Here is a 26,977-nt window from a genome sequence, read left to right as displayed (position 1 = left end):
CACGGCCTGCTGACGCTTTCCCACCGCTGTGCTGCCACGCCGCGCGACACCGACTGCTGGCGACGTCCTGCTGCTGCTGACACATCTAGATTGCGAGACAGAGGTTGAGGAGGAGGAGGAGGAGGAGGGTGCTTTAGTGGAAGAAGCATACACCGCCGAACATACCACCACCGAGCTGTGGCCCGCAATTCTGGGGGTGGGTAGGACGTGAGCGGTCCCAGGCTCTGACTCTGTCCCAGCCTCCACTAAATTCACCCAATGTGCCGTCAGGGAGATGTAGTGGCCCTGCCCGCCTGTGCTTGTCCACGTGTCCGTAGTTAAGTGGACCTTGCCACTAACCGCATTGGTGAGGGCGCGTACAATGTTGCAGGAGACGTGGTCGTGCAGGGCTGGGACGGCACATCGGGAAAAGTAGTGGCGACTGGGAACTGAGTAGCGCGGGGCCGCCGCCGCCATCATAGCTTTGAAAGCCTCCGTTTCCACAACCCTATACGGCAGCATTTCAAGGCTGATAAATTTGGCTATGTGGACGGTTAACGATTGAGTGTGCGGGTGCGTGGCGGCGTACTTGTGCTTGCGCTCCAACACTTGCGCTAGCGACGGCTGGACTGTGCGGTGCGAGACATTGGTGGATGGGGCCGAGGACAGCGGAGGTGAGGGTGTGGGTGCAGGCCATGAGACGGTAGTGCCTGTGTCCTGAGAGGGGGGTTGGATCTCAGTGGCAGGTTGGGGCACAGGGGGAGAGGCAGCGGTGCAAACCGGAGGTGGTGAACGGCCTTCGTCCCACCTTGTGGGGTGCTTGGCCATCATATGTCTGCGCATGCTGATGGTGGTGAGGCTGTTGGTGGTGGCTCCCCGGCTGATCTTGGCGCGACAAAGGTTGCACACCACTGTTCGTCGGTCGTCAGGCGTCTCGGTGAAAAACTGCCAGACCTTAGAGCACCTCGGCCTCTGCAGGGTGGCATGGCGCGAGGGTGTGCTTTGGGAAACAGTTGGTGGATTATTTGGTCTGGCCCTGCCTCTACCCCTGGACACCGCACTGCCTCTTGCAACCTGCCCTGCTGCTGCCCGTGCCTCCCCCTCTGAAGATCTGTCCTGTGTAGGCGTTGCACACCAGGTGGGGTCAGTCACCTCATCGTCCTGCTGCTCTTCCTCCGAATCCTCTGTGCGCTCCTCCCTCGGACTTACTGCCCTTACTACTACCTCACTGCAAGACAACTGTGTCTCATCGTCATCGTCCTCCTCACCCACTGAAAGGTCTTGAGACAGTTGCCGGAAGTCCCCAGCCTCATCCCCCGGACCCCGGGAACTTTCCAATGGTTGTGCATCAGTGACGATAAACTCATCTGGTGGGAGGGGAACCACTGCTGCCCAATCTGAGCAGGGGCCCGAGAACAGTTCCTGGGAGTCTTCCCGCTCCTGAGCATGTGTCATTGTAGTGGAGTGAGGAGGCTGGGAGGAAGGAGGAGCAGCAGACAGAGGATTCGGATTTGCAGCAGTGGACGGCGCAGAACTGTGGCTGGATGATAGCTTGCTCGAAGCACTTTCTGCCATCCAGGACAGGACCTGCTCACACTGCTCATTTTCTAATAAAGGTCTCCCGCGTGGACCCATTAATTGGGCGATGAATGTGGGGACGCCAGAAACGTGCCTCTCTCCTAATCGCGCAGCAGTCGGCTGCGACACACCTGGATCAGGAGCTCGGCCTGTGCCCACACCCTCACTTGGCCCTCTCCGCGTCCTCGGCCGCGCCCACGTCCTCTAGGCCTACCCCTACCCCTCAGCATGCTGTATTACCAGTGATTTGATTTCACAGGCAGGAAATAAATTGGCGCAAGCCTGCAGTCCAAATATAATTTTTTAACTTTTTTTAAAAAGGAAAGGCCCACTGCCTCTAGTGAATGAATAATAAGTTTAATAACTGTGTTGCGGCCCTGCAAAAGTGTCACAGAACTTTACTGTTGCAGAGTTATTAACTGTGGCAGAGCAGGTATTTCCCAGGCAGGAAAGAAATTGGCGCAAGGCTGCACTCAACCGTAGCTGGTTGCGTCTGATTTTTTGACGTTCTCCACGCAGCACACACGTACCCAGAGCCCTTAGGACTGACAGAGGCAGGGCAAATATACTTTTTTCCCTTTTGTTAAAAAGGAAAGGCCCACTGCCTCTAGTGAATGAATAATAAGTTTAATAACTGTGTTGCGGCCCTGCAAAAGTGTCACAGAACTTTACTGTTGCAGAGTTATTAACTGTGGCAGAGCAGGTATTTCCCAGGCAGGAAAGAAATTGGCGCAAGGCTGCACTCAACCGTAGCTGGTTGCGTCTGATTTTTTGACGTTCTCCACGCAGCACACACGTACCCAGAGCCCTTAGGACTGACAGAGGCAGGGCAAATATACTTTTTTCCCTTTTGTTTAAATGGAAAGGCCCACTGTGCCTATTCAATGACTAATATAACTGTGTTGCGGCCCTGCAAAAGTGTCACAGAACTTTACTGTTGCAGAGTTATTAACTGTGGCAGAGCAGGTATTTCCCAGGCAGGAAAGAAATTGGCGCAAGGCTGCACTCAACCGTAGCTGGTTGCGTCTGATTTTTTGACGTTCTCCACGCAGCACACACGTACACAGAGCCCTTAGGACTGACAGAGGCAGGGCAAATATACTTTTTTTCCCTTTTGTTTAAAAGGAAAGGCGCACTGTGCCTATTCAATGACTAATATAACTGTGTTGCGGCCCTGCAAAAGTGTCACAGAACTTTACTGTTGCAGAGTTATTAACTGTGGCAGAGCAGGTATTTCCCAGGCAGGAAAGAAATTGGCGCAAGGCTGCACTCAACCGTAGCTGGTTGCATCTGATTTTTTGACGTTCTCCATGCAGCACACACGTACCCAGAGCCCTTAGGACTGAAAGAGGCAGGGCAAATATACTTTTTTCCCTTTTGTTTAAAAGGAAAGGCGCACTGTGCCTATTCAATGACTGATATAACTGTGTTGCGGCCCTGCAAAAGTGTCACAGAACTTTACTGTTGCAGAGTTATTAACTGTGGCAGAGCAGGTATTTCCCAGGCAGGAAAGAAATTGGCGCAAGGCTGCACTCAACCGTAGCTGGTTGCGTCTGATTTTTTGACGTTCTCCACGCAGCACACACGTACACAGAGCCCTTAGGACTGACAGAGGCAGGGCAAATATACTTTTTTCCCTTTTGTTTAAAAGGAAAGGCCCACTGTGCCTATTCAATGACTAATAACTGTGTTGTGGCCCTGCCTACACAATTCTGTGCCTGTAGTATCAATGCAGGGTGCAATGCTCTGCACCGCCGATTTTGAGAAAAAAAAAAAAAAGCAACACAGCTAACAGCAGCCTGCACAGTACTTACTCCACACAGTTAAATGTAGCCCTAAAAAGGACCGTTAAGGTTCTTGAAGGCTACACTCACTCCTAACACTCTCCCTGCCTAAGCACCACTTCTGTCCCTAATGCCAGGTGCAATGCTCTGCACCGCCGATTTTGAGAAAAAAAAAAAAAGCAACACTGCTAACAGCAGCCTGCACAGTACTCCACACAGTTAAATGTGGCCCTAGAAAGGACCGTTGAGGTTCTTGAAGGCTACACTCACTCCTTACACTCTCCCTGCCTAAGCACCACTTCTGTCCCTAATGCCGGGTGCAATGCTCTGCACTGCCGATTTTGAGAAAAAAAAAATTTTCTCCACTGCTAACAGCAGCCTGCACACACGTAGATGTGGCCCTAAGAAGGACCGTTGGGGTTCTTGAAGCCTACACTCACTACAAACACTCTCCCTACAGCAACTCCAATAGAACAGCACTTTCCCTCAGCTAACTCACAAGGCATGTGTGGCGAGCCGCGGGAGGGGCCGACTTTTATACTCGGGTGACATCTGATCGCCCCAGCCACTCACAGCAGGGGGGTGGTATAGGGCTTGAACGTCACAGGGGGAAGTTGTAATGCCTTCCCTGTCTTTCAATTGGCCAGAAAAGCGCGCTAACGACTCAGAGAGGAAACTGAAAGTAACCCGAACACCGCGTGGTGCTCGTTACGAGTAACGAGCATCCCGAACACCCTAATATTCGCCCGAGCATCAAGCTCGGACGAGTACGTTCGCTCATCTCTAGTGATTAATATACATGCCCTTGCAATACCTTATCATTCTGGTGGTCATGTGCTCGGGCACATGATCTTGTTTACCCTGATGTTGGTCTGGTTTTGCTCCATTCATTTCCATTCATTTACAATACATAACATGCAGCCATTACTCAGAGTGGCATGTCATTAATTACATCATTAATGTAGGAAGGCTGGAAGTTCTTCAGGCCCTTTCCTACTGACTGGCCGACTCTTTATGCACGCACTCTAAGGCCTTAGTCACACGGGCGTTTTTTCGCGCGATTTGCGGATCGCATGACGGATGCGCCTCCGCAAATCGCGTGACCGGGGACAAAAAAATCGCCCGGAAAATCTGCTCCTAGCCGCGTTTCATTAGAAACGGGCTGGAGCTGTCCAGCGCATTGAATTCAATGGAGCCGGCAGTACAGCCGGCTCTATTGAAAGTAATACACTGCGGGCGAGCGCAGGATGAATTGTCGGGAAGGGCTTAAATATATAAGCCCTTCCCTGCAATTCATCTAGAAAACTGTAAAAAAAAAAAAAATCTATATACTCACCTTGTCCCGGCAGACGGAGTTCAGAGCGGCCGGCCTGCAGTGGGTGTAAATTGGGTGTGAGTCAGACTTGCCTCTGATTGGCTCAGCGCTGAGCCAATCAGGGGCAAGTCTGACTCACACCCCCTTTACACCCACTGCAGGCCGGCCGCTCTGAACTCCGTCTGCCAGGACAAGGTGAGTATGAGGCAAGTCTGACTCACACCCCCTTTACACCCACTGCAGGCCGGCCGCTCTGAACTCTGTCTGCCGGGACCAGGTGAGTATATATATATATATATTTTATTTTTACACTTTTCTGGATGAATTGCAGGGAAGGGCTTATATATTTAAGCCCTTCCCGACAATTCATCCTGCGCTCGCCGGCAGCCCATTGCTTTCAATGGAGCTGGCTGTATTGCCGGCTCCATTGAATTCAATGGGCAAACATCGTTCTTCTCTGCCACAGCTGTTACAGCTGTGGCAGAGAAGAATGATTTGTCTACTATATGTTCTCAATGGGGTCGGCGCTGCTGTCGCCGGCCCCATTGAGCGCATATAGAGAAGAGAACAGGAATCGCAGATCGCAGATAGGTGCGATCTGCGATTTCTGTTCTATAATTTATCGGACGAGCGCATAAAAAGCGCTCATGTGTCCGATACCATTGCAAAGCAATGGTTTTAAAAAATCGCTGGACGCATGCGCATGCGCAAATCACGCGAAAAAACGCCCGTCTGACTAAGGCCTAAGCAAGCACAATAATTGTGTCTTAGGCCTTAGTCAGACGGGCGTTTTTTCGTGCGATTTGCGCATGCGCATGCGATTCGTGCATATATAGAACCAATGGTTCGCTATGGTATCTGTCACATGTCCGCTTTTTATGCAGATATGCGATAAATTATAGGACGCGACGATTCGCAGATCGCGCCTATCTGCGTTCGGCATTTTATGTGCGCACCAAAATCATTTACTGCAGCTAGCTGCGTTTTTTTCGCCGGCCAGTCTAAGTTTCATGCGCATTTTGATGCGCATGGCAATTTTTCTTCGGTCAGACGGGCGTTTTGCTGCGACGATTAACGCTGCTAGGTGCAGATTTTTCCCGCGATTTTTCACCCCCGGACACGCGATTTGCGCATGCGCATCCGTCATGCGATCCGCAAATCGCGCGAAAAAATGCCCGTCTGACTAAGGCCTTAGAATGTTCTCCAATGCTTACGCTGGTGAATGTGAAGTAACTCAGAAAATCTGTGCATTCACTGGAGCCAATATCAGAGAAAACTGTGTGAAAGGTATTGCTGAGCCAGCAGCTGCTTGGAATAGCTGTGTTAAAAGCAGTGCATCGTTCGAGCGAGATGTGCCAAAGTCGGGGAGACCGCAGGGATTTCAAGATGGATGTCATGAGTGGCTGTGCAATTCCCCCCAACAATGGTGGCAAAGGTGCCCTACTCGGACACTGCACACTAGCACAAAAGATGTGTATATATATATATATATATATATATATATATATATATATATATACATATATATATATATATATATATATATATATATATATATATATATATATATATTAGCTGATATGCTTGGCCGGAGTTAATTTGATACATGTGTTTACAAGTAATTTGCATGGAAAATTTTATGAAGTCAAGGTTACTTCAGTATATTATATAACAACCAATCACAACACAGCTTTCATGTTACCTCAGGAGCATAATATATAACAACCAATCACAGAGCAGCTTTCATGGTACATCTGTGGTATAATTTACATCAACCAATCACAGTGCAAATTTCATGATACCTCAGCAGTATAATATTTAAAAACCAATCACAGCACAGCTTTCATGTTAAATCAGCATTGTAATATATAACATCCAATCACAACACAGCTTTCATGTTACCTAAGCGGTTTAAAGTATTACAACCAATCACAGCGCAGCTTTCATATTACATCAGCAGTATAATATATACCAACCAATCACAGCACAGCTTTCATGTTACTTCAGCATTGTAATATATAACAACCAATCACAGCGCAGCTTTCATGTTACCTCAGCGGTATAATATATAGCAACCAATCACGGCACAGCTTTCATGTTACCTCAGTGGTATAATAAATATCAACCAATCACAGCACAGCTTTCATACTACCTCAGCAGTATATTATATATCAACCAATCACACTGCAGCTTTCATGTTACCTCAGCAGTATAATATATAACAACCAATTACAGCACAGCTTTCATATTACCTCAGGGGTATAATTTATAACAACCAATCACAGCACAGCTTTCATGTTACCTTAGTGGTATAATATATAACAAGCAATCATAGCACAGCTTTCATATTACCTCAGCAATATAATATATAACAACAAATCACAGAGAAGCTTTCATATTACCTCAGCTGTAAAATATACAAAAACCAATCACTGCGCAGCTTTCGTGTTACCTCAGCATTGTAATATATAACAACCAATCACATCACAGCTTTCATGTTTGTACAGCAAATTGGGAATTGCTAATAAATTAACATAAAATCATAATTCCAATCCCATGCCACCTCTGTCACAAAATTTCCTGAGCCACAAACGTGGGCATAAAGGGGACTTAGATGCCAGTACTTCTAACATCTCCACAATTCTGCAACCCATTCTAAAACAAAAGCTTTTTTTAACCAAGAGTGCAGGTGAACCCCTGAAAGATTTGTTTACCAAGAGTATAGGTGAACTCTTGAAAGATTTGTTTACTAAGAGTGTAGTTGAACCCCTGAAAGATTTGTTTACCAAGAGTATAGGTGAACCCCTAAAAGGATTTGCTTACCAAGAGTATAGGTGCACCCTTGAAAGATTTGTTTACCAAGAGTGCAGGTAAAAACCTGAAAGATTTTTTGAACAACAGCTCGTACTTGCTTAATGGGATTCAGGTGGCGGTCCATCGACAGACAAGCTACAGCCTGTTCCAGCCCCTGCCTCTCCCCGAGGGTCTTGTTAACCAGTGCCCCAGGGAAAGACAGCATGAACTGTAAACAAATTAGTGGCCAAAGATGGACACCGCACTGGGATACATTTCCGTTCGCCGTGTGACCCTTCTAAAATTGTGCTTCATAGCTGACAAATCATAGACAAATTATTATGATTGTAAGTGCCATCCCATGCTGCCTCCATTGCAGCATTTCTTTAGCCACAAATGCCAGCATAGGGGGGACTTAGAGGCCAGTACTTCTACATTTTTAATGAAGAAAACCCATTTTAAAAAGAAGAAATTTTTTGTTACCAAGATTGGAGGTGAGAACCTGAAAGATTTTTTGAGCGAGAGTACAGGGTATTTGTTTACCAAGAGTATACGTGAACCCCTGAAACATTTGTTTACCAAGAGTATAGGCGAACCCCTGAAACATTTTTTTACCACAAGTATAGGCGAACCCCCGAAAGATTTGTGTACCAAGAGTATAGGTGTACCAATATTTGTTTACCCAGAGTGCAGGTGAATCCATGAAATATTTTTTTTAACATACAGCTCGTACTTAATGGGATCCAGGTGGCGGTCCACCGACAGGCAAGCTACCGCCTGTCCCAGCTCCTGTCTCTCCCCTAAGTGGCTTTTTTACCAGTGCCCCAGGGAAAGACAGCATGTACTGTGAAGAAATTAGAGTGGCCAAACCAGGACAATTCATTCTGTCTCAGTGTTAGATATTTGGACACTGCGCTGGGATACACTTTTGGACTCTGTGGGCATATGAAGCTAGAACCAGCATGTTTGCCGAACTCTAGTGGTGAACCTCTTCAAAATTGGGGGTGAAAACCTGGAGTTGGCCCTTAAGTAAAAAATGTTTTGACAGAGCTAGGAGGCAGCCCTCCGAAAAAAAATAGTTTTACACAGCCTTTTGGCCCTCTGAAGAATTGGCTGTTCAGCGTGCTGATATGCTGGTTTACGAGGAGAAGGAAGATTAGAGAAGGATAGACAAAGCTACTTCCACCCTTTTTGGGGGTGATAGAGGGTGCATGGTTCTCCAGTTCAAGCTTAAAGATACTTTATGTTAAGCTGCTTTTCACTGGTGGAGAATAGAAGTCTGGGGAAATCCATTCTTTATTCATCTTAATAAGTGTAAGCCTGTTGGCACTGTCAGTTGACGGGTGGGTACGTTTATCCGTGATAATCCCCCCAGCAGCACTAAACATTCTCACTGATAACATGCTAGCAGCAGGGCAGGCAAGCACCTTAAAGGCGTACAGCGCAAGTTCGTGCCACGTATCCAGCTTTGACACCCAATAGTTGTATGGAGAAGAGCGATCACGGAGGATGTTGGTACAGTCGGCTATGTACTTCCTCAGCATCCTTTTACACTGGTCCTTCCTACTAAGCCTAGACTGGGGAGTGGTGACACAGTCTGGCTGGGGTGCCATAAAGCTGACAAAGGCCTTGGAGAGTGTTCCCCTGCCTGCGCTGGACATGCTGCCTGTTCCCCTCATCTCCCCTGCTAGTTAGCCTACTGAGCTACGTCCTTTACCGCTAGCGTTTAGTATCAGCTTTTTCACCAGGCCCTTGTGGTATTGCATCACTCTCATACTCCTTTCCTCTTCAGCCCATACACACTGAAGAGATGTGAAGAAAGTAGCATGGGTACCCTCTGCAGTGTGGGCAGCAGTCTCTTTACCCTCCTCCTCCTCCTCCTCCAATATGTGCTGGGAAACAGATGTGAGGGTGGTCTGGCTATCAAGCGACATATTGTCCATTATCCACCAGCTCTTTCTCTGAATTGCCTCAGACTTACTGCCCTAACAACAACCTCACTGACAGACAACTGTGTTTCATCATCATCATCATCATCAACAAATACCTCTTGAGACACTACTTGGAAGTCCCCACCCTCCTCACCCTGAGACGGTGAAAGGTCCAAATTTTGGGCATCGGTCATGACCATCTCCTCAGGTGGCTCATGAACCTTTGTTTGCAACTCAGGGAAGGGACATGAAAACAGTTCCTGTGAGTATACCTGTTCTGAATCTCTCCTTTTCCTGGAGTGACCAGGCTGGGAGGAAGGAGAATCAGGATGAAGATTCACACGTCCAGTCCCTTAGCTAGCATGAGTGGACTGCGTGGAAGACTGGGTGTTGGATAAATTACTTGACATGTTATCCACTATCCACATCATCACCTGGTCGCACTGTTGTGCTTTTAATAATGGTGTATCACGCGGATCTATAAACTGTGTGATGAAGCTAGGGAGCATGGATATGCGGCGTTCCACTTCTCCCTCAGCAGCAGGCACTGTTTCACCCCGTCCAGGACCTCGGCCTCTGCCCACACCCTCATTCGGACGCCCACATCCACGTCCACTTCCTCGTCCTCAACCCTTACCCGTAGTCTTGATCATGCTGTGTAATGCACTTTGTCAAAATGCTATGCAAACTGTAAGGTATTTCACGTATGCTTTAAGCCAAAAATAGACAGTGAAAAATGTGTACAGTCTTGTTATATATTGTTGATCGACAGGACACAAACTGGGGTATTTTGCGTACACTATAGCAAAAAATAGACAGTGAAAAATGTGTAGTCTCGTTATATAGTGTGGATCGACAGAACACACACTGGGGTATTTTGCGTACAATATGACAAAAAATAGACAGTGAGAAATGTGTACAGTTTTGTTATATAGTGTGGATCGAGAGGACACACACTGGGGTATTTTGCATACACTATGACAAAAAATAGTGAAAAATGTGTACAGTCTCGTTATATAGTATGGATCGACAGGACACACACTGGGGTATTTTGCGTACACTATAGCAAAAAATAGACAGTGAAAAATGTGTAGTCTCGTTATATAGTGTGGATCGACAGAACACACACTGGGGTATTTTGCGTACAATATGACAAAAAATAGACAGTGAGAAATGTGTACAGTTTTGTTATATAGTGTGGATCGAGAGGACACACACTGGGGTATTTTGCGTACACTATGACAAAAAATAGTGAAAAAATGTGTACAGTCTCGTTATATAGTATGGATCGACAGGACACACACTGGGGTATTTTGCGTCCACTATTGCAAAAAATAGTCAGTGAAAAATGTGTTCAGTCTCGTTATATAGTGTGGATCGACAGGACACACACTGGGGTATTTTGCGTACACTTTAGCAAAATAATGTACAGTGAAAAATATGTACAGTCTTGTACAAAAACAAATAAAAAATGAACAATCAGAGGAATTTTGTTGGTTTCTATATAATCTGTGTACACCAGTAGCAGTATACTGTATAGAACCGGTAACAGTATACCAGTATACAGCCGGGATGCTTGTGAATGCATAGTGCGCACTACTGGTCCCAGGCAGCCAAACTGATGATGCACAAATGTGGAGTTGTAGTTCTAAAAAGGTCTGTTGGACCCCTACCTAAACGCTCCTTCTAACCTACACTAATGCTCTCTCTCATTCACAGCAGCTGTGTCCCACAGCTAATCCCGCCTCCGTGTGAGGCAAGCATCAGGTGACCTGAGTTTTTATGATGCTAGGTCACCTGTTTCGGCCAGCCATTCACTGCTATAGACGTGCACAGGCTTGGCACATCATAGCAGGAGGTGCCAAAGCCTTCCCTGCATGTTCATTGGCTAAAAAAGGCGCTAAACATGTGGGGAGGACAGGGTGACATTTTCTCGAGCACCACGTGGTGCTTGCTTGAGCAATGAGTACTTTTGAGTATGCTAATGCTCGAATAAAAAAATAAAAGCATGCTGGCTATCTATAAACAGAGAGATGGTGAGGGAATTCTTAGCTAACTTAAATGAATTCAAGTCTCAGGTCTAGATGAATTACATCCTAGGATACTAAAGGAAACAGCAGTTGTAATTGCTGAACCACTCGCTGTAATCTTTGAAAATTGCTGAAGAACAAGAGTAGTCCCAGAATATTGGAGAGGGAAAAATGTTGTCCCTATTTCCAAAAAAGGTAAGAAAGTGGATCCAGGAAACTACAGGCCTGAAAGTCAGACTTCCATACTAGGAAATATCTTTGAACAAAATATTAAACAGGATGTATGCAAATACTTGAATGAAAATTGAGTAATTAACCAGAGCCAGCATGGGTTTGTAACAAACAAGTCATGCCAGACTAATTTAATTTCCTCCTATAACAGCATCACTGACTGGGTTGATAAGGGAAATGCAGCCAATATAGTGTATCTTGACTGTAGTAAAGCATTTGACAACGTATTTCCTACTATCCTAATTGATGAATGACCAAATATGGGATTGCCAAGGCAACTGTTAGGTGGATGCACAACTGGCTGAGTGATCATACTCAAAGAGTGGTCATAAATGGCTACATATTCACATGGAAGAATGCCTCAAGTGGGGTACCACAAGGCTCTGTTCTAGGCCCAGTGTTGTTCAACATTGGAGAGAGAGAGGATTAAAAATGTTCTGGAAAATCTTGAACAGTGGGTGAAGACTAGTATTTAACAAGGAGAAATGCAAAGTACGACATCTTGGCAAGAAAAATTGAAAAAGCACATACAGAATGAGAGGAATTGGGCTAAGTAGCAGCACATGTGAAAAAGACTTGGGTATGCTAATAGTTCTTGCAAAAAACAATTCTGGGATGTTTTAAGAGAAGCATAGAGTCTAGATCATGGGAGGTAAATATCTCTCTCTACTCTTCCTTAATCAGACCTCATCTTAAATACTGTGTCTATTTCTGGGAACCCCAATTTAAAAAAAAAACAAAAAACAAACATCGACAACCTGGAGTAACATCAGAGAAGAGTTACCAAGATAGTGAGTGGTCTGCAAACCATGCCTTATGCGGTTCAAGGATATGGGCATGTTTGGCTTGCAAACAAGAAAGCTGAAAAGAGACTTAATAGCTGTCTACAAATATCTGAAGAGCTGTCACAGTGCAGAGACATCAGTGCTATTCTGATTTGCAAAAGGAAATACTAGAAGCAATGGGATGAAACTGAAAGGGTGGAGACACAGATTAGATGTTAGAAAACTTAGATGTGAGAAACTTTCTCACAGTGAAGGTGATCAATGAGTGGAACAGGTTGCCATGGTAGGTGGTGAGTTTTCCTTTAATGGAAGTCTTCAAACAGAGACAGATATCTGTCTGGGATGATTTAGTGAATTCTGCATTGAGCAGGGGGTTGAACCAAATGGCCCCGGAGGTACCTTCCAACTCTACGATTCTATGATCAAAGGTTAAAAATATAGTAAACATAAGTTTGAAAGATTCAACTAAATTCTTGGAAAATTTCAGAGCATAAAAAAACACAAAATCACAATAATGAGGCAGAGGAACATGTAAAGAGGCTATGTAATATGTAAGAATAATATATTACAAATTTAAAGGGGTTGTCTCGCGAAAGCAAGTGGGTCTATACACTTCTGTATGGCCATATTAATGCACTTTGTAATATACATCATGCATTAAATATGAGCCATACAGAAGTTATTAACTTACCTGCTCCGTTGCTAGCGTCCTCGTTGCCATGGTTCCGTCTAATTTCGGAGTCTTCTTGCTTCTTTAGACGCGCTTGCGCAGATCCGTCTTCTCCCTTCTTCTCCCTTCGGCTCCGCTCGGCAGCATCGGCATTTTGGCTCCGCCCCCTTGTACGCATCATCGCGTAGCTCCGCCCCATGATGTGTGCCGGTTCCAGCCTCCTGATTGGCTGGAATCGGCACGTGACGGGGGCGGAGCTACGCGATGACGCTTACAAGGGGGCGGAGCCAAATCGCTGATGCTGCCGAGCGGAGCCGAAGGGAGAAGACGGATCTGCGCAAGCGCGTCTAAAGAAGCAAGAAGACTCCGAAATTAGACGGAACCATGGCAACGAGGACGCTAGCAACGGAGCAGGTAAGTGAATAACTTCTGTATGGCTCATATTTAATGCACGATGTATATTACAAAGTGCATTAATATGGCCATACAGAAGTGCATAACCCCACTTGCTGCCGCGAGACAACCCCTTTAAGTATCATACAAATGAAAAATGCTTATCCAATTCAATACAGATAAATGCATAAATCATTTATAAATACTCACATGCATACACATAGCATACACAAATTGTGAATTTATAAGTAAATTATAAAAAATGTTACCAAAAAATGGTATATAAAAGCTAGAGTCTAAAACCGTAAGGATGGGGCTTTATAATATGTAATACTAAAATGATAGCATACTTTAGTAACTAAGGCCACATGCAGACAGCCGGGTCGGATCCCACTGCGAGAATTCTTGCAGCGGGGCCTGACCCAAGCCCCTGCAGGGACCAGCACGGCACTTAACTGCTCCCGCGGCTCTGGCTCTGTGATGTGCCGGCTTCCACCCAGCCAGCGTATGCGCAGAGCGGAGCCAGTTGCCAGGGAGTGACATTTTCGTGCGGAGCTCTGTGAGCCCCACACAGAAATAGAGCATGCCGCGATTTGTTTCGTTGCAATGTCCCGCGGACAAATTGTGGCCGTCTGCATAGGATTGCGTTTTCTAACGAAATCCTATGTTAGGTTCCACGGGCGAAAATTCTATGGGAAATCCTGCTGCAGAATTTCCACCCGTATGCAGAGGGCCTAAGGGTTTATGGACTACAAGAGTGCAAAATACAGAACAAATTAAATTATCAACAGGTTAGTTACTGCAATTTGTGATCTAGGAGACCCTATTTGGGCCTCCTTTTGTTTTCAGTGACACCCCCTACACTTAAAGTAGCCCCACACCACTGTAGACTATTTTACCAATTTTTGGATGAGCACAGTGTTCAACAGATCTGTGAAAAAGAATGTGGTAAAATAGTGGTGGTGAAGGCGCAACATTCTAAGCTAGTTGAAAGTTAAGGTCCAAGATGTGATAGTGAAAGCACTTCTTTTTTTATTTAACAACATAAAGAACTAGCAAGAGAAAAACATTTTTAGGGTAAAGTCCCTTCATCAGTTTGGTTGGATTAAACACAACAGGATGCCTGAGGGCAACAGAATTCTAAAGGTTTTTGGAAATGATGGCTTTTGAGTGATCATTTTTGCATTAACTACTACTTAGTACTAATGCCTATTAGTACCAATTAGTAGTGTGTTACCATCCGGGAGCTGTATTCAGAGAATAGACCACCTGCTGCTCGCTAAATACATTATCTTTGTTCTGCCAGCAAGGCTGACAGCTGAGACAATGTAATCAGCTGTTATCAGCTCTTCCTAGGCAGAACACAGCGTGCAGTCCTGCTTATCAGCTGTTCCCCTGAAGGACGGATTTCATGCTGAACTGAAATCCATTGTTCGTCAGAAAACGGAATAATGGTCACATTTACACGTGACGATTACCGCTCAAAAGATAACTTTTGAGCAATAATCGTTGGGTCTAAATGGGCCTTAAGAAGGCCAAACCATCTTTGGATAGACAGTGTGTGTTTAATATTCCAAGAACCTGTACAATGTTATAATCAAATGAGAGCTTTTAAAAGGTCAGCATGACACTACTGAAGTCTTAAAGACAGGATTACTTAGTTTCTCTTACTGAGAACAATCACATTTGCTATACTACCTAACACGGTATCAAAACGTTTTTTGTTTTAGTTCAGTAAATATATATGCTAAAACTATACGCTTCAATATATATATATATATACATATATATATATATATATATGTGTGTATATATATATATATATATATGTGTGTATATATATATATATATATATATATATATATATATATATATATTCCTATTATAATATTCTCAGCAGATACACACTATTATTTTAAACATTGAAATCAACCTATATCTCAATGAAAAAATGGGTTTGGTACCATGTTATTCAGTAGAGCAAAACGTGATTGTTCTCAGTAAGAGAAATCAAGTAATCTTGTAGATATGATACCTTTTAATGGCTAACAAAAATGCATGATGTTATAGCAAGCTCTCACATCTTCTATGGGCCCTTCATGCAGATGAAGGGCCCATAGAAGATCCAAAAGCTTGCTATAACATCATGTATTTTTGTTAGCCATTAAAAGGTATCATATCTACAAGATTACTTGATTTCTCTTACTGAGAACAATCACATCATTTATAGCTTAGTAAATGACATATAATAAAAGAGTGCTACCTATCTATACAAAATTAGCAACAGTTAAAGTCCTAGCTGGAATCTGTGATGAACTAGGAATAAAGTACAGATCATAAAACACATTTAATAAATAGGCTAGATCTGTCCCAAACATCTAGAATGAGTATTTTCCAGTGTATGTATCTGGAATTACTCTTTCAAAAACATCCGCTTCACGAACTTCCACAAAGCAGATTGTACGTTGGAATTCTGTAGACCGTATATGATAGGATTTATCATAGGGATGATACTTGTGTATACTATATACAATACAGAATCCAAAATGTCAGAGTAAGATGGTATCAAATACTCTATTAAGATTGCTCCATAGTAAATAGTGATGACAATAACATGAGATGAGCAGGTGGAGAAGGCCTTTCTTCTGTTTTCCTTTGACTTCATCTTGAAGATGACAGAGAAAATTTTAACATAAGAAATAAAAGTGCACAGCGATGGAGTAAAAACAAATATTAACATTTCTATACTGGATACTGCAAAAAAAAATGGAGTCGTTGTACAAGTGGTCCTTGTTAGTGACTTAACATCACAAAAAAACTGGTGGATGACATTGGAGTGACAGGAGGACATGTTCAAAACTAATACTACAAACATTAAAGAGTTTAAAAAGGCAGCTACCCAAATCCCAATAGTTATCAGGATGCAATTTCTGCGACTCAAGATCTGATGATAATGTAAGGGGATGCAGATAGCAACATATCGATCATAAGCCATAATGAATAGAAGAATCTCTTCTGCAGTTGCCACTGCTATGAAAAAGTGCAACTGAGTATAACATTGTGAGAAGGAAACAATATGATTTTTGGTCAATAACATGTGTAGTAATTTGGGAACTGTAACAGATGTATAAAATATATCTACAATGGACAAATTACAGATAAAGAGATACATTGGTTTATGTAATTGAACTTCCAGACATATGGCTGTGATTATGGAAGAATTGACAAGAACTGCAAAGAAATATATCAACAAAAAGAAAGCAGAAATTATTGGTTTATTTCTTGTCTCTCCTGAAAATGGCAAAATGTAAAAATATTTATCAGAGGTCTCATTCTTCATTGGTATGTAATTATTATTCTAGAAAAGAAAACACAAAATGGACCATCAATTTCAGAATATCAATGAATGCAGAAAAAAGAGGAGAGTATGAAAAACCTAATCTATAGTGGGTGGTAATCAACTGTTTATCTCTTGTAAATCAGTGTTTATTCCTGGTGATCCAGTCATCTAGTGGTAAACACAGAACACCTGTTGGTTCTTAACCTGACTCAAGACCCATTTAATAAGTTTTTCTTGGTTTACCTCCATACAGCTGCTTACCTAAATTAGATTAGGATATGCAGCTGTATGGAGGTAAACCAAGAACATAAGTTTTGCATCTGATATATTTTTAGTGAACTTCTTTTTCAGGGATAATATCTAAGTTTAGATGTTCCTTATTAGGAGATACACTTGCAAGAAGTAGTAGGTGAACCCTTTGGAATTACCTGGATTCCTGCATTGATTACTAGCTGCTTTGTTCCTGTGGGCAAGTGAGCCCTGGGTCCACACAAACGTTACCAATGATAGGGAACACCAGGTGAAACAACCAATGATTAACACCTCTCCCTATTTTCTACAAAGGAAGTTGACCAAGGATTTACCTGGGCAGGGACATCACCCCAATAGGGGGCAGCCTAGCAGTCTTTTGATCTGGGCCCTTGCTGCCCCTAGGAACCCACACACCCAGGCTACAGTGCATACACATGCCACCACTGACAGGGACAACTGGATAGGATAAGAAGGCATATAGAGCCATAATCACACCATACAGCAGCCAATACACAAACTTTAGTCACAGATGTTAATGCTATAAATGCCAGGTATTTGTTGACATTGTGGCCAAAATATGGAAGCTAGCATGCCACATCATGGCTCCTGGCAATACCGCTAGTCCCTACACTAACCAGGTGTCCAAGACACAAACATTTCTTGCAGCCAACACACATAGAACCTGCTCACACAACGCAGAGAGAAATGAGAATAGAGAAAGCTGAACACACCCATGCCTCGGAAGACAGCTTGTATGTGTACTGACCTGTAATGATTGGCTGACGGGAGACACACACAGGTTCAGCCAGCACAATCTCCAACACCTGAGCAGAAAACCTCAGAGAACCTGTAGTACAACAGATCTCAGGAGACAAGTTCAAAGTAGCTGATACATTTACTTTTCTATCTACAGCATTGTGAAAAAAATTAAGTGACTCTTTAAATAAAAATAACCTGTAGATCCCTCTGAGGAAGCAAATTCCTCCCTCAAATGTCCCTTGAAACTACAAATGGGATCTTAACAATTTTTAGATGGAATTTTGGTCCTTTCTTTCCTGCTAATTTGTTTCAGGTCATCAATATGTCTCTAAGGTTGTGTGTATACAGCCCTCTACAGGTCACAGCATCTCCATAGGGTTAAGTTCAGGACTTTGATTTGGCAATTCCAAGACCCAAATATCCTTTTTAAGCTATTCTTTACTTGGTTTACTGGTGCGCTTTTGATGATTGTCTTGTTGCATCACCCAAAATTCTTTCACCTTGAGGTCATGGATTGCTACTGTTATACTTTCTTGTAAAAGATTCTAATCCACCTTACAATGTATTGTTCCCTCAAAGACTGCAAGACCTCCAGGCCCTGAGGCAGTTACGCTGCAACAACTGTATTTATATGTGTTACAGTTCATTGCAGTTTTTTCATGGCAGTTTTTTGTACGTTTTCTTATTTTGGGATCAACTTCTGACTTTGGCTCAAAAAAGTCAATTGTGATAATCCCAGGAAATATTACTGCCGGCATGATTATCTCTGTCTCAGATCCTATTTGAATAAATATTTACACATTTTCCTTCATGTTAAAAGTATATTGTAAAAAATATTTTAATAGCAAATAACTTAAAAATACATAATATTATGAAATGGCCTAGGTGTTTAAAAAGGTACATAGCAAATGTCTGCAGCACACTGACCTTATAATATTCTGTTATAAAATTTGCTGGAATATTCTTATTTATGAATTATTCGACTTTTCATCAGAATGTTTGCAACAGGAAGCACTTTTGTAGTGAAGTTCAGTAAATAATTCATAATAGAAAATCCAAAGTCTGGTCAATATATCAGTATAGTAATGCAAGCACTGATTGTCCAGATGTAAAAAGCTTCACTGGGTGGAGAAGGAGCTGTGTGCATATTTATAATGTGCTGGAACAATCACAGCATAATGATATTAGATTTAAACCCATTAAATTTTACCCATGAGAAAAATGGATGATGTTAAAAAACACGTAGCAATGTAAATGTCTCTAGTGTCTAAACATAATGTTATACTAAGATCTATCACCGCAGAACATTCAATAAAAAAAGGTTTTAAAAAATTAACTTATAGATTTAATCAGTGGTTGAATAGCCGGCTGGGCTGAGAAATCAAATGTTAAGATTCAGCTCTTGAAGTGGTTCTCGGGGAATTGGGTAGTGATGACCTATCCTCAAACAATAATATCCAGCTGTTAAATAATAGTTATTGGGTATTAATTGTTATTACTGTGTATAAATGCAGCAGGCAAGACCAAGCAGCAGGAAATAAGACGGTAGTCATGCTGCTCTGCTGCTCCCCTAAAACGTGGAAAATAGTGATCTGGTGCGGTATGCCACATGCATAGGTAAATTTGGCAGTTCTTATTGTGTGTTGCCTGCAGGGTTGGGCAGAATAAGATGGTGATACCTCAGTGCAGTGAAACCCGCGGAGTCAGGTGGAAGAAAGTGTTTTGTTGTGATGCCAGTTCGTTTATGGGTAGGGACCCGTTCTGAACAAAGACAATAAATGCAAAATGTGGAGAACTAAACAAAAATGGGTGTAGAACCTCTGTCCTCCCTGGAGTATGTAGTGTGGTACTTCAGTGCAGATGTAGCAGATGGAATGGATGGTGGGAAGGGACTACTGGAGTCAGATTGTAGAGTAAACTAGAAACTAGAAACAGCTTTATTGTGCGACAGGCAAGGGAGAGTTCACATTTACTTGCTCTTGACAATTTGCATTAAACAGTTACTTTTGCAGGCATTAATTACTTCTGCATTCTGCTCTGGAAATTGGTACAAAGAATAACTTCAGAACACTGTGCTTTTCCTTTCAGCTTTTCTCTCTGACTGTGCCTATGAATGGCTGACTTAGTTTCCTTTCTTCCCCTTCAGCTTGGATCTACTTCTCCTTTCCTCACTCCTCTTCTGTCTTTACTAACAACTCTTGGTCTTTAGTACTCACACTCACAGTGGCTTTCGCCTTGGTCCTCCTGAGTCTCTCTCAAACTCAGTCTCAGTTCTAGACTTGGAAAACTGCCCACTCTTTCCTTTTATACTGGTACACTAATCCAGCCTAGCAAGAGACTCCACCAATTGCAGGTCCTGGTTGTTGCTAGGTGACCAGAACTCACTAGGGGCTGGAAAACCTTGACAGTACAACTTTAAACTGTGCATAATGGTGAATATCATAAACAACCCAACACTTTACAAATAGAACACACATATTTAATACTGACATCATAATAGAAGTAATGGAGAACCCAACCCTGGGGTACTACACTTCTCCCCTGCTTAAATGAAAGCCATTCTCTGCACTTACTGTACCTGAGGGGTGAAACTTAAAGATATCATACAGGAAATCAACAGTGTTCTAATCCCATTGGTTACTTCCTAACATTCCCAGAAAAAAGATTTGACACATTAATTGGATATGGGAGGTAAAAATGAGTTATGAGTAGAGATGAGCAAGCACCAAAATGCTCGGGTGCTTGTTGTTCGAGTCGAACTTTTCGCAATGCTCGAGAGCTCGTTTCGAGTAACGAACCCCATTAAAGTCAATGGGCGATTCGAGCATTTTTGTATGGGACTGATGCTCTGCATAGGTCATGACTTGTGAAACTCTGGAAAACCTCAGAAAGTCATGGAAACACCACAGAACCGGATAGGGAAGGGCAGGGAAAGTATGCATGGCTGCATCTCAGGCTCCCAGGTCCCACTATTAAGCCAAAATGGGGGCAAGAGTCGGGCGTCACCCCCCTAACAATTTTTACTTCGACAAACCCTCACTAGCAAGGCACATCTTAGCTAAGCACCACACTACCTGCAACCAAGGACAATAACTGCCTGCGGGTGACACCGCTGCCTCTTCTCCTGGGTTACATGCTGGCATTGCTGTCCAACCTCCCTGCACGATCCTGCGTCCACAGTGCACACAAAAGTGTCAATGCCCAGCGTTCAGCTGCCCTCATGCCCCACGCTCGCTTCATAGCCACACCACCCTTATGTCTATTTATAAGCGCTTACTGGATGAGGAGGAAACAGAGGCACATACTGCAGAGGGTTGACAGGGCCAGGCACTGACCCCCTTTAAAAGTGTGGGCGATAGCCCACAATGCTGTTGAGAATTGATGATAAATTGATGTTCGATTATCATTCCAATCCCCGTGCCACCTCCATTGCAAAATTGTCAGGAGCTGCAAACGTGGGCATAAAGGGGACTCAGGTGCCAGCACTTCTACACATCTCAATGCAGCAATACTGTGTGGGAAGCACGTGAGCGGGCCCAGGGTAAGGCTCGGTCCCAGCCTCCATCTTGTGTGACCCAAGGTGCCGCGAGTTGCATAGCAATGAGAAATCCATGTGTCCCCACACAATTCTTTCTGTGTAGGTGTTAGATAGCTCAACACCGCAATGGAAAGTCTTTGAGTTCCTTGGGCATGCCTATGCTGTCGGTGCACAAAGATGGTATTACACAAGAAGAAATCAGAGCGCCCAAACATGGCAGAGTTTCACCCCGCCAAGGACCTCGGCCCACATTTCTAACCCTAGTCAGTCAGTGTATTTATGCCAGACAGGTAAACACCGCAATGGGAAGTCTTTGTGCACTTACAACATAGGCGAGCCCAAGGAAAGTATTAAACATGAAGCAATTACAGTGCCCAAACATGGCAGACTTTCACTCCGCCGAGGACCTCGGCCTCTGCCCACACCCTCAGCAATTGTGGGCATAGAACGGACTCCAATGCTAGTACATCTGTGAAAGTCTCATTTAATTAGTTGTGGTAGCTTTCACCGCTCCAAAGACTTGATTAACCAGGAAGAAGTTCCACAGGACCAACCTGGTGCAGTTGCATTTCCCCCCGGACATAGGCCTCTGCTCACACCCTCAGCAATCGTGGACATAAAGCAGACTCCGATGCTAGTACAGCAGTGAACGTCTCATTAATGCAGTAACGCTCCTCTTGTTTGGCCCAAAACAGTGCCTCAGATAACTGTGGTAACACGAGAGAAAATACATGTTGCCCAGTGCTGATCCCCTGACCCCAGGCAGGAGGAGGAGGTGGCATTACTAGGCCAAGAAACCATGACCAGGACCGGCCATAGTCTGTGTGGGAAGAATTCGAGCGGGCCCTGAGTCAGGCTCGGTCCAAGCAAACACCTTGTGTGACCCAAGGTGCCGCGAGTTACATAGCAATGGGAAATCAATGCGTCCCCACACAGATAGCTAAACACTGCAAGGGGAAGTCTTTAAGTTCCTTGGGCTCGCCTATGCTATCAGTGCACAAAGATGGTATTACACAGGAAGAAATCAGAGTGCCCAACCATGGGAGAATTTCACGCCGCCAAGGACCTTGGCCTCGGCCCACCTTTCTGCCCTAGTCAGTCAGTGTATTTGTGCCAGATAGGTAAAACACCGTGATGGGAAGTCTTAGTGCACCCATAGTATAGACAGACCTCTGTAACATTCCTGTAGCAAAGGTATAAACAGACCCCTGTAACATTTCTGTAGCAGAAGTATAGGCAGACCCCAGTAACATTTCTGTAGTAAAAGTATAGGCAGACACATGTAACATTTCTGCAGTAAAAGTATAGGTAGACCCCAGTAACATTTCTGTAGTTGAAGTATAGGCAGACCCCTGTAATATTTCTGTAGCAGAAGTATAGGCAGACCCCAGTAACATTTCTGTAGTAAAAGTATAGGCAGACCCCTGTAACATTTCTGTAGCAAAAGTATATGCAGACCCCTGTAAAATTTCTGTAGCAGACGTATAGGCAGACCCCTGAACATTGGTGTACGAATTAAAAGAATCTTTAGGTTTTGCTTCTCTCCGCCGGTGGAGAAGAGAAGTCTGGGGAAATCCAGGCTTTGTTCATCTTTATGAGTGTAAGCATGTCGGCACTGGCAGTTGACAGGCGGGTACGCTTGTCCGTGATGATTCCCCCGGCACACCCTTTCTGACAAGACGCTAGTGGCAGGGGAAGGCCAGCACCTCCAGTGCGTACAGCGCAAATTTGTGCCACGTGTCCAGCTTTGACACCCGATAGTTGTATGGAGCAGAGGCATCACGGAGGATGGTGGTACAATCAGCTATGTACTCCCTCACCATCTTTTTACAGTGCTCCCTCCGACTCAACCTTGACTGGGGAGTGGTGACACAGTTTTGCTGGGGAGCCATAAGGCTGGCAAGGGCCTTGGAGAGTGTTCCCCTGCCTGCACTGGACATGCTGCCTGATCTCCGCATCTTCCCTGCTACTTGGCCCTCGGAACTGCGTCTTCTGCTACTAGCGCTGTCAGATGGGAAGTTTAGTATCACTTTTTTCCACCAGGGCCCTGTGGTATTGCATCACTCTCGTACCCTTCTCATCTTCGGGAATGAGAGTGGAAAGGCTCTCCTTATACCGTGGGTCGAGAAGGGTGTACACCCAGTAATTCGTGTTCGCCAGAATGCGTCTAATGCGAGGGTCACGAGAAAGGCAGCCTAACATGAAGTCAGCCATGTGTGCCAGGGTGCCAGTACGCAAGTCATGGCTGTCCTCACTAGAAAGATGACTTTCAGGATCCTCCTCCTTCTCTCCTCCTCCACAGCCCATACACGCTGAACAGATGAGAGGCAAGCAGCATGGGTACCCTCTGCAGTGTGCCCAGCTGCACTGAGAGACATTGCTGGATGGAGTGGAGGGCAGTGGAGGTGAGGGTGTGGGTGCAGGCTGGGAGGCACTCGTGCCTTTGTCCTGTGAGGGGAATTTGATCTGTGTGGCAGGTTAGGGCACAGGGGTAGATGTAGTGGTGTGCCCCGGAGGTGGTGAACGGCCTTCGTCCCACCTTGTGGGGTGCTTGGCCATCATATGCCTGCGCATGCTGGTGGTGGTGAGGCTGGTAGTGGTGGCTCCCCGGCTGATCTTGGTGCGACATAGGTTGCACACCACTGTTCGTCGGTCGTCCGCGCTCTCACTGAAAAAGATCAACACCTTTGAACACCTAGCCCTCTGCACGGAGGCTTGGTGTGAGGGTTGCTTTGGAACACAGTTGGGGGATTCCTTGCTCTGGCCCTGCCTCTCCCCCTGGCCACCCCACTGCCTCTTCCAACCTGGCCTGCTGCTACACTTGCCTCCCCCTCTGAAGCCCTGTCCTCAGTAGGCTTAGCAAACCAGGTGGGGTCAGTCACCTCATCGTCCAACTGCTCTTCCTCTGAATCCTCGGTGCGCTCCTCCCTTGGACTTAGTGCCCTTACTACTACCTAATTGACAGACAACTGTGTCTCATTATCATCATCCTCCTCATGCACAAAAAGCTCTTGAGACAGTTGCCGGAAGTCCCCAGTCTCATCACCTGGACTCCGGGAACTCTCCAAAGGTTGGGCATCAGTCACGACAAACTCCTCAGGTGAGAGAAGAACCATTTTTTTCCCACTCATGGCAAGGACTCGAGAACAGTTCCTGGGAGTCTGCCTGCTCAGAATATGTCATTTTCACGGAGTGAGGAGGCTGGGTGGAAGGAGGAGCAGCAGCCAGAGGATTCAGAGTTGCAGTCCCTAGTTCGGGAGTAGTGGACTGGGTAGAAGACTGGGTGGTTGATACATTGCTGGATGCATTTTCTGCCATCCACGACAGGACATGCTCACACTGCTCTGTTTGTAATAAAGGTCTACCACGCGGACTCATAAATTGTGATATGAAGCTGGGGACCCCAGAAACTTGCCTCTCTCCTAATCCCGCAGCAGCCGGCTGTGATTCCCCTGGACCAGGAACTCGGCCTGTGCCCACACCTTCGCTTGGACGTCCTCGTCCACGTCCACGTCCTCGACCCTTAACCCTACTCTTCATCATGGCGGATTAAGAATAGAGCAGGGCCCAAATAATTTACCCCACACAGAGACTTGTAGATAGCGGAGGCTCTATGCTGTGACTTGAAAAAAGTAACCCCCTGTTTTGCGCTGATACCTAGGGGTAATTTACTGCTCGCAGAGACTTGTAGATAATAGAGGCTGTGTGGAGTGGGAGAAGACTCTAAAGCCAGTGGATAGTGCTGGTAACTGCGGCTATCTCAACCCCAGGAATGGAAATGGTATTGTTTTTTTTTGTTAATTCACTTTTTATTGAAAGTTTTTGTACAAACAATTGTAATTATATTACGAGCTAGAACTTAGAAGCTTAAAACTTAGAAGATCCTCTGTTATTAAAACATTTTACATTTTTTTTTTTTTTTTGAGTGTTAGTAGATCCCGATCATTCCACAAGCTCTTCATATTATGCTTTAAGGTTTTATTAATTGGCTTTGTGAGCCTGATCGAGATCCCCACTGACTGAGATATTATCAACATCATAACCAGTAAGCGCATAAAACGGAGAGGAGGTGACAGCGCCAGTGTACAGCCCATACCAACAATTGCATTGAGGGAGATATCCCTTGTTGCGCAGCCACCTGTCTCCATTCTGATTGCCTCCGCTCCCGCAGTCTCCCCCGCGCCACCTCATCTCAAACTTAGGATGTACCACTTATATCTCTTTGTAGGTAATTCACGAGGGGAGGGCCACGAGCCAACCGGGGGAATTGACCAGAGCCCCCACCCCCAGTATAGTCAACTGAAGTCTCACCGTAGGGGAGCCGCAGGAGGGGAGGCCAAAACTATGAAAATTATCATCAAATCAGCAGAGGATCAAAGCTTAGTTATTTAATACTAAATAATATTGAGAAAGAGGAGTAATGGGAGAGGAAGGGGGGGGAGGGGTTGGGATGGGGGGGGGGGGGGGGCAGGCAAAGAAGATAAAGGAAGTAAAGATGGGAGCTTGAGGGGATTTGAATATAATTCCAACCAAGAATTTACTTGAGTCAGTGTTATAATCAGTGTTTCGTTTTTTGGTTTTTGGTAGAGAGTTGCATATGTGTTCTCGTCTCATTCATTCTCACTTCCCTCTTCAATATGTGTATGTCTCCTCTCGTCGCGTTTACTCGGGGTTGCGGGTAGCAATTATGTGTTGTAGTCTGCTACATTATTTTATATGATAAGATCTGGTATGGGGGCTTAAGACTTATAGGGTCCTTTTGCTATGTATTCATGTATCTGGAGAAGTACTCTGGTTATAGACTATCCAGGGGGACCAAGTTTCAAGAAATTTGGTATATGTTAAATTTGACCAGCTAAGAATTTCTTCAAACTGGTGAATTTGGTTCAATTTCTCTTTCCATGACTTTATAGATGGGGGATCTGTGCTTCCCCAATGCAGGGGGATTAGAGCTTTTGCCGCTGCTATCATGAAAGATATTAATTTATCTTTTAAGGGATTGAATGTCTTATTTGGTCTGCTTAATATGATCACATCTGGGCCGAGCTGGATTTCTTTTTTGAAGATTTTTGTTATTTCTCTCTCAATATCCAACCAAAAGGGCTTAATCTTCCTACAGTCCCACCAAATGTGTAAATATGATCCCGTTTGTTCCTGGCATCTCCAACATTTGTCTGACTCTGCCAGTTTATATAAAAATAACCACTCCGGGGTTTTATACCACCTTGAGAGTAATTTATAATGGTTCTCTTGGAGACGAACACATGGCGAGACCCCATAAGAAGATTTGAATATTGTCTTAAGTTCCACATCTGTTATTTTTAAGCTTAGTTCTTTTTCCCAGGATGAGATGTATGTCGGTCTAGTTAAGACATTTTGTGATATATATTTTTTCGTTAGTTGTGATATTTTCCTAGACTCTTTGCTTTTGTTATTCATTAATTTTTCAAATTCGGTCCTGGGTCTTGTTGACGGGTGTTCAGCTTTAAAATTTAAAATGACGACCGAAATATGGGCCATATGGAGATCTTGCACTTTTCTTTGTGGGAGGAGCGTGCTTATTATAGTATGTGGGTCTTTGTGTATTATAGTCTGTAGG

This window comes from Eleutherodactylus coqui, chromosome 8 (assembly GCF_035609145.1).
Source record: "Eleutherodactylus coqui strain aEleCoq1 chromosome 8, aEleCoq1.hap1, whole genome shotgun sequence".
NCBI lineage: Eukaryota > Metazoa > Chordata > Amphibia > Anura > Eleutherodactylidae > Eleutherodactylus > Eleutherodactylus coqui.
This window is presented reverse-complemented; position numbering follows the sequence as displayed.